Here is a 14,357-nt window from a genome sequence, read left to right as displayed (position 1 = left end):
CGTGTGTGCTTCCCAAGCAAAGGCATGTGATCTCAACTGCTGGGATTCAAGGTGTATGGGATTAAAAGTGTGTGCCACCACTGCCCGGCCTCTTAGGTTTAATCTAGTGTCTTGTTCTGTTCTCTGATCTTCAAGTAAATTTTATTAGGGAACACAGTATATCACCACAATTGCCATCAGACTTTTGTTAAGTGAGAATCACCTACTTTAGCTTAGGTTTCCGCACTTTGCTTCCTTGAGAACAATCCACATTTTCAGGATTGCCAGGAGGATGTAAGACAATAAAGATGACCCACACATACCTGATACCTGGTGTTCTAGATAGTTTTATGTCAATTGACACAAGCTAAAGTCATCTGAGAGGAAGAACCTCATTTAAGAAAATGCCTCTATAAGATCAGGTTGTAGGCAAGCCTGTAGGGCATTTTCTTAATTGGTGATTGATGGGGGAGAGCTCAGCCTGTTATGGGTGGTGCTATCCTTGGACTGGTGGTCCTGGGTTCTATAAGAAAGCAGGTGAGCAAGCCAGGGAAGCAAGGCAGTAAGCAGCACCCCTCCATGGCCTCTGCTTCAGTTCTTGCCTCTAGGTTCCTGTCCTGTTTGGGTTCCTGTCCTGAGTTCCTCCAGTGATGGACTACCATGTGGAAGTTTAAGCAGAATAAACCCTTTCCTTCCCATCTTGCTTTTGGTCGTGGTGTTTCATCATGACCAAAAGCAATAGTAACCCTGACTAAGACACCTGGTCAAGAGTGCCACTTCTGATTCTTACTAGAATCTTACCTTCTGATGTTTCCAGAAGTTACTTCCTGTTTTCCAGTAAGACCAATAATTATTTTTTTCAAATTTCTTTTTTTATTAAGAAATTTTTTAAATTCATTTTACATACCAATCATAGATCCCCCTCTTCCCTCCTCCAGCCCCTCCAGCCTCTCCCGCTAACCACCCCCCCATTCCCTCATACAAGAAGGTAAGACCTCCCATGGGAGTCAGCATTTAGTAGAGGTAGGTCCAAGCCTCCTACCCTTGCCTCAAGGCTGTGCGAGGTGTCCCATCATAGGTAGTTGGCTCTAAAAAGCCAGCTCATGCTCCAGGGATGGATCCTGATCTTACTGCCAGGAGGTCCCTTAAGCAGATCAAGCTACACAACTGTCTCGCTTAAGCAGAGGGCATAGTCCAGTCCCATGCAGGCTCCACAGCTGTTGGTTTAAAGTTCATGAGTTCCCACTAGTTTAGTTTGGTTGTCTCTGTAGGTTTCCCCAGCGTGATCCTGATGCATTTGCTCATAGAATCCCTCTTCTCTCTCTTTGAGGGCTCTTGGAACTCGGCCTGGTGTTTGGCTGTGGATCTCTGTGTCTGCTTCCATCAGTTACTAGAGAAAGGCTCTTTGGTGACAGTTAGGGTACTCACTGATCTAATTACTGGGGTAAGCCAGTTCAGGCACTCTCTTCACTATTGCTATCAGTCTAAGCTGGAGTCATCCTTGTGGATTCCTGGGAACTTCCCTAGCACCCAGTTTCTCCCTATCCCCCTGATAAGACTAATAATTCTTAAGGCAGAGCGTCTCAGGGTTTGCAGGGTCTGGCCTTTTCCTCTGGGCATCACATGACCTTTGCTGTCTTGAGCAGAAATTACTGTGTTGACTTCCAGAATGTGTGGCCCTGTAGTCATGGCAATAAAATAAACAGAATAATAGTCTAGAGTAATGGTAACGGGTTTCTGGAATTTGGGCCATTTTTTGCTCTTGGGAGGTATTGGAATTTTAGGTGAGGCTCAGAGAAAAGGTGGGACTCTGAGAAGCCCCTGTGAGGTCACCACCCATGTCAGGATGTCACTGTTTTTGAGGACACTGCCGCCTTTGATGCCATGACCCTGTGAGTGACCCCTCACCCAGGCACCCGTGAATAACCCCAATGAGGACATTGGTTCATCCAGCTGAACTTGGATGGAATCTTTTCTCTGGTCTGCGTGTCCTATCTGGAATAAATAGACAGTTCTTCATGCATCCCCAAGGGACAGTGACACAGCAAGGCCATTTCCAAATGTCCCTGTGGTGGGATGGTTGTTTGTCTCCCCTAACTAGTGGCAGGTGTTTGGCTGTGTCCATTAAAAGTCGTTTTGTGTTCCCCTGACAAACGAGTTTTTTATTTAGTGGTGTAGGATCGATAATGCGGTACCTCATGCGAACTATTAAAATGGAAAATGTCTGCGGGGCTGACAATTGTAGTATTGATATGTACTGAGTAATAAATTACGCCAAACAAAATGGGGCAACTGGCCTTATAAAAGAAGTGCCTGTGTGTGTGTGCGTGTGTGTGTGTGCGTGTGTGTGTGTGTGTGCTGGAGTCATGTCTGACTTTGTTGTAAGCAGCAGCCAGAGTTTCCTGGGGCATTTGGAAAAGCAGCTGATGGAACCTGGGCGTCTTTCCATTTGGAGTGGGGATGTGGTTGCTCGGGTGCCTCCACTCTTCTGTGTCAGTTGAGACCTATTTGGATTAAACTCCCCTTTCCTCCTTCACCGGCCCTGATGGTGAAGTTTCTCTTCCAACTGTAAATTCTGCCCCTTAACAAGGCTGACCATCTTCCTGTCTCCTGTTCGGTGCCTGTCAGTTCTGAGTATTGCATCGCAAGGAATTCTGGGATTTCAGCATGTTATTTCTTAAAAAAGAATTCCTTTTGTTTGTTATCATTTGTTTATAAAAACATGTGCTTGTAAAAATTTGTTTCTGTGTGTGTCTGTATACACACACACACACACATACACACACACACACGCACGCACACACGCATGCATGCACGCACACACGCATGCACGCACGCACACATGCATGGACGCACACATGCACACTCAGATGCCTGTAGAAGCCAGAAGAAGGTGTTGGTTGCCCTTGTGCTGGAGATATGGGCAGGTGTGAGCCACCAGACATGGGCGATGGGAACTGAACTCCAGTCCTCTGTAATGCTCTTAACCACTCCAGGCCTGATTTCAGCTCTTTAAGAGGATCTTGGGAACCAGGAATTGATATGGCTGTGGCACTTGCCCCAAAGGAGGTGTCAGAATCTATCATTATCAGTATCTGTACTGGTGAACTTGGGTTGGTATCAAATTGGGGAAGCACTTGGGAAATAGAATGGTGGTTAAGTCTAGAGGCTCTTTTGTGTGCATTATGTATGCATGTGTGTACACATGTGTATGTTGGTGCATGTGCTCATGTGTGTGCACAGGAAGCCAGAGGAGGACATGGATTATCCTCTATCACTCTCTGCCTTATTTCCTTGACACAAAGGACCCTTCACTGAAGCTGGAGCATGCCACTTTTCATCTATGCTGTTACCCAGAACACCCCAGTGATCATCGTGATTTCAGCCCTGCAGCTCTGGGGCTACAGGTGTGTATGACTTCCCCTGGACTTTTATGTGGGTACTGGGGATCTTAACACAGATTGTCATGCTTGTGCAACATATACTTCTGTCCACTGAGCCATCTCTTCAGGTCCCAGGATGGAGACTTTTGGTGGGAGGCAGGAGATTCCATCATGAAATACAATAGAAACTTGTTTAAGCATGTGTGTGTGTGTGTGTGTGTGTGTGTGTGTGTGTGTGTGTGTGTGTATGCTCTTGAGTGCAGTTGCCTGTAGAGACACTCAAAGAGTGAGTTGGGTTCCCCGGAGCTGGACTTAACAGGTGGTTACTGCTGGACATGTGTGCCAGGAACTGAACTCAAGTCCTCTGCAAGAGTGGTATGTACTTTTAATCACTGAGCATCTCTCTATGCCCCAACACTTGCATTTTGCAATGCCTTGATTTTTTTGCAGTGGTTGCTATCCATATCAGCCAATGTTACCACAGAAGACACATCTTAGATTAAAAATGACGTCTGTTGGAGCTGAGGAGACATCTTCATCAGCAAAGTGCCTACTGTGTGTGATGGGTAACGGTGCCAACTTGTCACAACCTAGAGTCACCTGAGAAGAGTGTCTCAATGAGGGATTGTCTAGCTCAGATTGGCCAGTGGGTGTGTCTATGGGGGACTGTCTTCATTAAGTTAATTGGTGTAGGAAGATCCAACCCACCATGGGTGGTACCATTCTCTAGGTAGAGTTTCCGACCTGTGTAAAAGTAGAGAAATCAAACTGAGCACAAGCAAGCAAGCACTTGAGTACACATGCATTCATTTCTCTCTGCTGTTGACTGTGGATATGAGCTGCCTAGATTCTTCCAGTTCCTGGCTTGACTCCCTTACAGTCATTTACTTTAATCTAGAATTGTGAACTGAAATAAACCTTTTATTCCATAAGTTCCTTTTTTTTTCTTGGCACAAGGTTTCTTTGTGTAACAGCTCTGGCTGTCCTGGAACTCAAGTTGTAGACCAGGCTGACTTTGAACTCACAGAAATTTGCCTGCCTCTGCCTCCCAAGTGCTGGGATTAAAGGCATGCGCCACCACTGCCTGGCTAAGTTGCTTTTTGTAAGGGTATTTTATCATTGTAATGGAAATGAAACTAGAACACCATTTGAGCATGAGGAACTGAGTTCAACCACCAGTACCCATGTGACAAAAAGGCCACTGAGTATGTACCTGGGGAGGTGGAGACAGGTGGGTCCTTGGGACATCATGGCCAGGCAGCTTAGCCTTCTTGGCAGCTCCAGGCCATTGAGAAGTCCTGTCTCCAAAAACAAAGTGGATGTTTCCTAAAGAAAGACATAAACATGTGCACACACATACTCATCTGTGTGAACATATATACCTAGATATACATGAAACATAAAATGATTTATTTATGTGTGTGAGTACTTTGCTCAAATGTATGTTTGTGTGCCGTGTGTGTGTGTGTCTAGTGCCATGAAGGACAGAAGAAGACACTGGATCCTCTGGAACTGGAGTTATGGACTGTTGTGAGCTGCTAATGTAGATGCTGGGAATCAAACTGAGGTCCTCTGGGGTGGGGGGAAAGAAGTGCTCTTAACTATTGAATCATCTTTCCAGCCTTGTTGCTGTGGGATGGTCTTTCTGTATGTGGTGAATATGTGTTGCTACCATTGGTTACTAAAGAAGCTGTTTTGGCCTATGGCAACACAGGATATAGCCAGGTAGGAAATCCAAGAGAGATACAGGGAGAAGAAAGGAGGAGTCGGGGAGATGCTGTGAGTGCCAGAGGAGCAAGATGTAAGAGAACATAGGTAAATCCAAGAGATACATGGCGATACATAGATTAATAGAAATCTATTTAAGTTAATTTAAGGTTAATTTAAGATCTAAGAGCTAGCTAGCAATAAGCCTGAGCCATAGACCAGTTTGCAATTAATATTAAGCCTCTGAATTTTTGTAAAAACAGCTGCAGCCCGGGTGGGACCAGGCAAGACCGAGAAACTTCAGACTACACCTTGTAGCACACAAACTTGCTCTTATAGAGCCTTTATACTTGGCAGTGGTTTATTCAATAGCAATTCATATTCATATCAGCCAATGTTAACACAGAAGATATGGCTTAGATTAAAGAATAATGTCTGCTGATGGATGGGACAGAATGAGGAAGAGGTTACAACGCAAAGATGACCATTGTAGATTTTTTTTTTTTGCTGCAGTTGCTAAAGACCTGCTTGATAGAGTGACCCTGTGATGTCAGAGGGATGTAGATGTTGGTGAAGCTGGTACCAACATGTTCGTCATTTCCTGCCTGCTGCTATTTCTTCATGCCCACTCTTAGCATCTATGCAACACTCTCACTCAAAAGGAACTACCGCCTTGTTGAAAAAAAAATACTTATGTTTTAATTTATGTGCATGTGTGTGGGTGTCTGTGTGTATATGTCTCTGTGTGTGTGTGTGCACACGTCTGTGTGTATGTGTGTGTGTGTGTGTGTGTGTGTGTGCGCACATGTGTGAGGATACCTGAGGAGGCCAGAAGAAGGATTCCCTGCAGCTGGACCTACAGGTGGGATGTGAGCACCTGTGGGTGCAGGGAACCAAACTCATTCCCTATGCAAGAGCAGCGAGTGCTCTTAGCCACTGAACCATCCAGCCTCAGTACCCGCCTTCTTAGGAAAGATTCTTCCATCAGTGACTCCCGTCCCACGCTCATTGCAAGGAAACTCAGTAAACTCATTGGTTGAACAGGCTAGACTAGGACAGGAACTTCCCTTGGCCTGTCCATGTCCTCTGTATCTGGGATGAACAGATATTTCCTAACATCTCCCCTGGGAAAGTCTCACACCACCACCCTGGACAGGAAATGCTCCCTCTGGATGTGTCCCAGCTCCCAGAGGACTGCCGAATGTGAGATGATACGCTCACCTCTGAAGTCTCAGCCGACATTTTTGATATAGGCTTTTGGGGGAAAATACTCACTTTACAGAACTTTGCATTGGATCAGTGCTTAAGTGGAGCCTTGCAGAGGTCTGTGATAGCTGCTAACCTGGCCCACCTTTAGTGGAACGCAGTTTGAAAGATTTTTTAAACATTTGTTTAGTGTCTGCGTGTGCACATGTGGGCACACGTGTGTCATGGCATGCATGTGGGAGTCAGAAGACAACTTGGGGAAGTTGGTTTCTTCCCTCCGCCTTGTGAGACCTGAGGATCTAATAACTCAGGTTTTTGGTCTTGGCAGCAAGCACCTTTATTTCCTGAGCTATTGGGATAATACAATAATAATAACAATAATAAACAACAATAATGATAATAATAAAAATGCATGTGTGTGTGTGTGTGTGTGTGTGTGTGTGTGTGTGTGTGTGTGTGAATGTGGGTGTGTGTGTGCAGTGAAGTGTGTTGGAGGTCAGAAGACAATCTCAGGCATTGGTTCTTGCTTCCCACCTTGTTTGAAACAGTCTCTTTCCTGTTAGCTGTTCTAGGCACCAGGCTCGTTGGCCCGTAAGCTTCCGGGGATTTTGTCTCTGCCTCCCACCTCATAGCAGGAGTGCTGGCATTGTCCACATGTGCGCCACTGGATCGGGCTTTATGTTGAGTTCTGGGTGTTGAACTCAGCTGCTCATGCTTGTTCCACAGACACTTGTCTCATTGAGACATCACTCCCGGCCATGAGTGGAAGAATGTGAATGAAGCCCAACATCATAGGGCAGGGTGGCTCACATCTGTCATCCTATCACTTGAAAGGCAGAGGCAGGAGGATTGTCACAAGCCTGAGAATAGCAAGGGCTACAAAGTGATACCCTGACTCAAAAAAAAACCCAAAAAAACCAAAAAAACAAAAAACAAAAAACAAAACAAAACCAAAAATGACAAAACAAAACCTAAACTAGAGAAAAAGGTGATTTGGTACCCATAGGGATAATTGCATGGAGGTGCCGCCATCACCGCACCTTCATTACCACCAGCATCCATGGATGGCCGTTCCACCTTCTGCCCCTCCCAGCCTCCACTCCACTGGCAAAAACCAGAGACTCTCCTGCGGAGTTGGGCTTAATGTCTTCTATTCATTCCCTAAGTGTTGGAAAGGATAATTGGGAGGTAATTGCATTACTACACAGTTTGTAGTTAACCTTCTATTTTGGCTCTTGATGTGCGTATCTTTGCTCCAGGAGTACATTAAGGGTAATTATAGGCAGTTCCCTGCCAGATCCAGGAAAGGCCTTTGCAGTGAGTACAACAGCCCGCCAGGAAGGAAATCTTAGCAGAACTGAACTTGAACTGGATCCCCAAAAGCAAATGAAGGAAGGTCAACTTGACATGAACTTTGGCCAAGTGAGGAGAGGAATGAGATCAAAATCTCGTCTTTTCCTTTTCTTAAAATTTTAAATTATGTGTATGTGTTTCTGTCTCTCTGTCTCTCTCTTTCTCTGTCTCTCTGTCTCTGTCTCTGTCTCTCTCTCTGCATGTGAGTGTGGTCCCCAGGGAAGTCAGAAGAGGGTGTTTGTATCCTCTGAATCTTGAGTTTTAGGTGGTTATGAGCTACTGAAAGTGGATTGTAGGAACCAAATTTGGGTCTTTTAGAAGATCAAATGCTTTTAACTACAGAGCCATCTCTCCAGTCCCTCATCTTTCCCCCCAATATTTCTGAGACAGACTCTTTTGTAATCTAGGCTGGCTTCCAATTCACTAGGTTGCCAAGGTTGAACTGATCCTCCTGCTTCTATTTTCTGAATCCTAGATATGTGCTACCAGTAAAGCGTTTGCCTAGAATCCCTCAGTAAGGTGCTAGGGGCATGACTCAGAGGTAGAGCACTGCTTAGAATACCCCAGGGGGCTCTAGGGGTGTAATTTAGTAGTAGAGCACATTTTAGGACAGTCCAATGAAGTACTTTGGGTATGCATGGCTCAGTGGTAGATGGCTCAGTGGTAGACCACTTGCTTAGTATATGCAAGGCCCTGGGCTCCATCTAAAACCACACACATACATACACACACACTCCTCAGTTATCAATATTGCTGAAACATAGTGAATATTTTCCAAACACTTTCTCACTGCCCTTTCCCATAGGTCCAATATTATTTTTCTTGATGGCCAGAGGCAAATGAAGAATAGATTTCCCCGTTGACCATCAGTGATTCCTTTCCATTGTTTTCCATCTCCCATTGTAATTCAAGCTGAGAGGACATTTCATTGCTCCCTGACCAACACCTTGGTAAGCAAGATGGATGGTCAATTGTTAATTGGGATTCACCCACCCCACCCGAGATAGAATCTCACTACTGCAGTAAGCTTTTATGTCGGACTACATTTGGATCACCAGCCCCCAAATAATGACAAACAGACTTATTGTTAATTATGAAAGCTTGGCCTTTAGCTTAGGCTTGTTTTCAACTAGCTCTTATAACTTAGTTAAACCATATTTTTTAAATCTACATTCTGCCATATGGCTTGGTTACCTCTCCTCCATATGACATATCGGAGTTACTCTGAGTCTGCTGGTGAAATCCTAGATTCCTCCTCCTCTTCCTTTCTCTCTCCAGAAATCCCACTTATCCTCTCCTGCCTAGCTATTGACCGTTCAAGCACTTTATTAAACCAATCAGAAAGTGCCTTGGCAAAGACCTATCTTCACAGTGTACAAAAATATTATCCCACAACATACTATGTAACCCAGGCTGACCTCAAGTTGGGATCTTACTGTCTCACCATCCTGAACCAGCTCACTCATTCCACGTTTTTAAATTTTTTCTTTTTATTAATTCTTTGAGATTTCATAAATGTATTTTGATCATGTTTACATCCCCCTTCAACTACGCCTCTCTGATCTACCTCCACTTTCTTAGCTACAGAACCCCATATTCTCTTGTTTTGTTTTAAAAACTCACCGAGTCCAATTTGCATTGCCCAGTACTCTTGGACGTGGGGCCAGACCCTGGAGTGTGGTTGATCTAGCAGGGGTCACACTCTTAAAGAAAAAAGCCCCTCTCTTAAGGACTATCAATTACCAGTAGCGCCTTAGTTAAGAGTGAAACTTCACACCCACCTGCTCTCTCTGTGAGTCTTTGTCTGCCTTGAGCTTGCACAGGTCTTGTGTGCACCGTCACAACCACCGTGATTTCATATGTGCAACTGCCCTGTTGTGCCTGGAAAATGCTGCTTCTGTGTAGTCATTCACTACCTCTGGTTCTTACAGTCTTTCTGTCCCCTCTCCCATGACAATGACACCTGAACTTGGGAGGAGGATATGATATAAGTGTACTGTAGTAGTTGGAATGGGATGGGTCCCCATAAGCTCAGAGGGAGTGGCACTATTAGGAGGTGTGGCTTTGTTTGGAGCAGGTGTGGTCTTATTGGAGGAAGTGTGTCACTCTGGGGGTGGGTTTAAGGTCTCCTTTGCTCAAGCTACACTCAGCATGACACTCAGTTCACTTTCTATTCCTGAGGATCAACATGTAGGACTCTGAGCTCCTTCTCCAGCATCATGTCTGCTTGCACACTGCCTTGATGAAAATGGACTAAGCCTCTGAACTGTAAGCCAGGCCAATTAAATATGTTCCTTTATAAGAGTTGCTGTGATCATGGTGTCTCACACAGCAATAAAACCCTAACTAACACATGCACCATTTACTGATTACTTTGGCAGCATATATACTAAAATTGGAACAAATACAGAGAAGATTAGCATGGCCCCAGTGAAAGGATGACACCCAAATTCATGAAGGATTCCGTAACTTTTCCCTAATCCAGAAGTTAACTTCAATTGATAGCCACTTGCAAATGAAAACTTAGCTTTTGCCAAGGGAGTTTCACTGGGGAAACAAACTACTCTTAAGGGTAGGCCCCCATGCCCAACAGTAGATGGTCAACACAAAATAAACGAAATGGCATCTTTGGAGGTTCTTTGTCTCATAATGTTTTATCAGGGTATTTTATTTTTTCACCTTCCAGGTCCTTTGTGTATTTATTATGGCTTCTACTTTTTTTTTGTGTGTGTGTTCTTGTGTGCATAAATGTATGGGGTTCTTGTGTGCATGAATGTATGTGTCTCTGTGTCTATATGTGTTCCTTGTGTTTTTTCTTTGGCTCTTTTTCTTCTGTTTGTTTTGTCCTATTTTGATTTGTTTTTATTTTATCTTTTTAACTTTTCTTATTATTCCTTAGATGCCTGTTTGTTTTCTAAGGAGAGACAGGAAGGGTGTGGATGTGAATAGGAGGGGCAATTGGGGGCAGGGAACTGGAAGGACTTGGGGGAGGGGAAACTAATCAGAATATAGTGTATGAAAAAAACTATTTTCAATTAAAAAAGGAATTGTATTCTTAGCAACACTTTAAACATGATTCAATTTTTTTGGAACAAAGATCATGGAGTAAGTTCATTGTATTAAAATATAACTAAAATTTTAGTGTTTTTTAGTTATAGATTTTAGTTTATGCTGATTCTAATTTTTTGAACAGTCTGTTTTTTTCCAGTGACATCAGATTTAATGTTATTTCATCACTTTTGCCTGTTTATAAAGTATTTTCTTTGCTAAGAAAAGTGATGTCCCATTTAAAGCTGAGTACTCCAGAGCCTCTTGTTCTTTGTGGGTTGGCCAGTTGTCGGTTTCCATGTTAGTTGCTGTTTACTACAAGAATAAGCTTTTTTGATGAGGGCTGAGAGAAGCACTAATACATGGATATACCAGTAAGTCATGAGGAGTTTGTTTAATACTATGATCATTTCGCAGAATCATTTAGTGGTAGCTTCTTCCTTAGGGTCTATGACCTATCTGGGTATAGGTTTTCGGCCCCATTAATGATGCCAAGTATGGGTTCGATCTTATGGAGCAGTCCTTAAATCCTATCAGAAAGTGTGCAGTTAGTCCCATAACATTTGTGCTCCCAGTGTATCAGTGGGCATATCTTACCAGACTAGTTATTACTGTAGCTCATAGGGTTCACACTGAGTGAGAGTGATGATCACTTTTCTCCTCTAGCAGTGTGCACAGCACCTTCCAGCACTATAAAAGCTAGCCAGTATGGATCAAGTACTAGCTTTATTTCTCTATGTTTTATGATTCAAGTATGTGGCATCTTTAGCAATAGGGTCATACTATAATGTTCTGGAGGGTAGCCAATAGTATCAACAATAGTCTGTTTGGGAATCTACGGAACCCTGTGGCCAATGAGTGTAATAGAGGTAACTCATTCACCTCTCTGGGCTTTTAAATTTGTTTACCTGTGGTTTAATTTGTTTACCTGTGGTGTCTGGTAGAGGCATTGTTGCTCTGTTATAGGGTAATCCAATTTGAACTCTTTTTTACACATGTAAGTATATATTTTAGGAAACTTCTCTAGCAGTAGGTCCCCATATGACTTTTTCTAAAGGTGTTTAGTGCTACTTATTGTGTTCCATGTATTCTTTCCTCTCTCTCCTCACCCCATTTAAACTATCCCATTCCATGATCTACTTCTTCTTCTTCTTCTTCTTCTTCTTCTTCTTCTTCTTCTTCTTCTTCTTCTTCTTCTTCTTCTTCTTCTTCTTCTTCTTCTTCTTCTTTTTCTTCTTCTTCTTCTTCTTCTTCTTCTTCTTCTTCTTCTTCTTCTTCTTCTTCTTCTCCTCCTCCTCCTCCTCCTCCTCCTCCTCCTCCTCCTCCTCCTCCTCCTCCTTTTTGGTTTTTCGAGACAGAGTTTCTCTGTGTAGTTTTGGTGCCTGTCCTGGATCTCACTCTGTAGACCAGGCTGGCCTCGAACTCACAGAGATCTGCCTGGCATTGTTTCCCAAGTGCTGGGATTAAAGGCGTGCGCCACCACCGCCCGGCTCCCTCTTCCCTCTTTACATCACTGTATGTTCTACCTCCTTTCTGTTGGAAGACACACACCCCCACGCCCCATCCCAGGCCCTTTACTAACTTCCTGATTTTCTTATAGCCCAGACCAGTTGTTTCTCAAGGGCCCTAGAGATATTGATGAAGATTAATGATCCTGTAAATAGGTGTTTAAAATAAATAAATAAAAAAAGGATGAAAACATGGATGAGGGAGAAACTACAGTGAGTTAATAAATGAGGTGTTCGGAGGCAAGTGCCTCCAAGATTATTTTAGCAATTAGCGGGAAGCGTTTTGTCACCAACAAAATAAATCTGTAATCAGAAAATAATTTGTAATCAGCTTTGCAAGTCAAATGGCTTTCCCATCCCATCGAAGGCAGCTTGAGAATTAAATGATCCAGTCAAAAACGATACTTTCAGGGGATAAATGCTCAGGACAGATTGTCTAGGCAATTAGTCAATAGTTAGGTCCTGGGCTGTATAAGAAAGCTTGCTAAGCCTGAGCATGCTTGTGTTGCCAGCCGGCAGCATTCCACCAGGGGGGATATGACAGAAGTGTCCCTTACCAAGATGCTATCTACCCACACCAGGAACGGAAAAAACCTCCGTGATGAATGCTTCCTGGGATTCAGTAAATGTACACAGGAAACATTCTGCAAGCCTGCTGGAAGGGATAGTGTTATGGCTCGAAGGTAGAATGTTTGCCTAGGACCCCCCAATGAGGAGTTAAAGTGTGGCTCAGCTCTAGAGCACTTACCTGGAATCCTTGTTTCTGGGACAGCTAACTAGCTGATTTACCTGCAGGATGTTTTTCAAAGCCCCTTCTAATGACATTGAGAGAATGATACAAAGAGTGGGAAATAAGACCTGAACCACAGAAGACATTTCTCCAGAAGCCTGGCCCCAAGTGACCAAGACCTCAGTGTACAGAGGAGTGCTATTCCCCCCCAAAAGCACACATAATTTTGATACATCATGTGGATTACTCTTTATGCATAGCTAACAAATGTTTTAGGTGCTTTTAAAAACATAGTCTTTGTCCTAGTTAGCTTTAACTGTCAAAGTAACACAGATTACGGTCACCTAAGAAGGGAGTCTCAATGTAGAAATTGTCTAGATCATATAGGCTTATAAGCATGTCTGTGGAGGATTGCATTGACTATTAACTGATGTAGGTGGTCCCAGCCCACTGTGGGTGCCACCATTTCCTAGGCCAGTGGTCCTGGGCTGTATAAGAAAGCTAGCTAAGCCTGAACCTGTTTGTGATCCAGCCAGCAGTGTTCCTCCAAGATTTCTGCTTCAAGTTCCTTCTTGAATTATTACCCTGACTTCCCTCAATGATGGACTGTGACCTAGAATTTTAAGCCAAATAAAAGCTTTCCTCCTCTAAGTTACTTTTGGTTGTGACATTTGTCATGGCAACAGAATGAAACCAGAACAGTCTTCATGCATGCTTTGATTTCTTTAGAGACCACAAGGAAGGTTGAGAGTGGTTCCTGTAGATGAGCAGTCATTCAGGCAAACTCTATTAAAAATCAAGCTATCAATAATTTCCCTAAATGTAGCCATTGATCATAATGATTCAACTCAGAGGGAACATAATGAGCGTGTCTGTCTTAGGGTTTCTATTGCTGTGAAGAGACACCATGACCACGGCAACTCTTATAAAGGAAAACATTTAATTGGAGCTGGCTTAAAGTTTAGAGGTTCAGTCCATTATCATCATGGTGGGAAGCATGGTGGCACACAGGCAGACATGTTTCTGGAGAGGTAGCTGAGAGTTCTATATCTGGATCCACAGGCAGCAGGAAGAGACTGTCACATACTGGCCAGGCTTCATCATCTGAGACCTCAGAGTCCATCCCCAGTGACACTCTTCCTCCAACAAGGCCACACCTAATAATGTCACTCCCTGGTGACCAAGCATTCAAACACATGATCTGTGGGGGCCATTTCTATTCAAACCACCACAGTGTCTCTGTCAGTCACTTTCCCCTTTTCATTTTCAGATAAAATGGAATGTGAAGACCAAAGAGGACATCTGATAGGCTGGGGAGATGCTCAGTTGGTAAAGTACTTGCTGTGAAAACTTGAGAACCTGTGTCTGAGCTCCCAAATCCGTATAAAATGTTGGTCATGGTGGTGTGTATTTGTAATCCTACAGATGGAAAGGTGGAGACAG

The 14,357-nt window shown here is 43.7% G+C and overlaps 1 non-coding gene across 1 annotated transcript; it reads left to right on the top strand.

Annotated features, from left to right (window-relative positions):
* Window positions 1–9,997: 9,997 nt before the first annotated feature.
* On the top strand, window positions 9,998–10,101 carry LOC128121138 (U6 spliceosomal RNA). The gene has a single exon (XR_008222083.1). It is a non-coding gene; the product is annotated as a U6 spliceosomal RNA (small nuclear RNA).
* Window positions 10,102–14,357: the final 4,256 nt, after the last annotated feature.

The sequence above is a fragment of the Peromyscus californicus genome, unplaced genomic scaffold, assembly GCF_007827085.1.
Source record: "Peromyscus californicus insignis strain IS unplaced genomic scaffold, ASM782708v3 Scaffold_2__1_contigs__length_46816999, whole genome shotgun sequence".
Classification (NCBI taxonomy): Eukaryota; Metazoa; Chordata; class Mammalia; order Rodentia; family Cricetidae; genus Peromyscus; species Peromyscus californicus.
The sequence above is the reverse complement of the archived record's forward strand: the minus strand, read 5'-3'. Positions and strand labels throughout refer to the sequence as shown.